The following is a 1,202-nucleotide window of genomic DNA, read 5'->3' as shown; positions in this document are numbered from 1 at the left end:
AAGGTGTCCAATCGTGCGTCTCCTTCGATCGGGGCAGTCTGCGTGCGTCACGGTCGTGATCGTCACTGTTTTTGTCACCGCTTTCGTTAGCTGTACTATTTCACGGGTCTTCGTTCGCGTTACAGAGGCTAGCGTCTAAAAACGCGAATTCACGTTCTAATATGACGTTGGGGTGTAATTCGAGCACCGGCGTATTATCGTCGGCAAGTTGCGCGTCTAAATTCCGTCGTACGCGGTCTAAGGCTTCGTTGTCCGTAAACGAAGTCGTGCGGCGCGAAGGGGATTTTGAATGCTATTTTCGATCGCTTGTCGCGCGCGCTCGCTAAGCACGAAGGACGCGTTGCTGATGGAGGGATGCCGGGATAAGTTGTCCGATATCTATCGGCGCTCACGCTTATATCGTCGGCAGGTTGCGAAGTTTATTTTCGGCGTTCGCAGTCCGTTTCCCTATTTCGCGCGGATTTTATTAAAACATAGAACGGACTTACAGTAACACCGCGCTACGCATGGTGTTCGCTTTCCGCTGAGTCGTCGTCCGCTGGGCGGCTTCGCTGCCTCGGTGCTTCGCTGCTCCGCTGCTCGGGCTGGTGAGTCCGTGCGGTAGGTTGTGGCCCTCTCCGGTGTCGTAGATAACATTCATCGGCTGCTACCGTGGCTTCTCTCGCTCTGGATCTGGCTGGCTGTTCCTCTCCGGGATGCTTTACCGCCTTTTGATGATCCGCTCCTTTTTGCAGGCGTAAGTCTGGCAGGATGTCCTCTCGTCCGGTTAGCGAATCCCACCGCTGCCACCAATTTGTTGTGCCGCGCCTTTGAATTGGAGTTTAGGGCCGGCACCGGGTTCTTTGGATCCGCAGATTGGGAGGTAGAGAAGACAACATTCGCGAGATAGTGGTTGCAAAGGCGTTTAATAAAACAGATTTCTCGTAGTTACACTTGAATCAATTATTTCACTACCCTAACTTGCGGGTTGATAATTATACTATTGATACGTTGACTCGCGGTACGCGCTTGGTTATTAGACTGCCCGTCGCTTATCGGAAGGGCGGGCCTTTTATCGTGCGGAGTCGCTTCCTCGTTGCCGACTCAGCGGTCAGCGCTTTTGCTTCCGGGCTCAGGTCAGTAGCACTGACAGCTCGGTGTTGTAACGAGGCCAACTCGGCTTCCGCATTACAACAAGACCAAAGTAATACCAAACTTTTACT

This window comes from Temnothorax curvispinosus, unplaced genomic scaffold (genome assembly GCF_003070985.1).
Source record: "Temnothorax curvispinosus isolate PA1 unplaced genomic scaffold, ASM307098v1 QBEX01011421.1, whole genome shotgun sequence".
Taxonomy (NCBI): domain Eukaryota; kingdom Metazoa; phylum Arthropoda; class Insecta; order Hymenoptera; family Formicidae; genus Temnothorax; species Temnothorax curvispinosus.
This window is presented reverse-complemented; position numbering follows the sequence as displayed.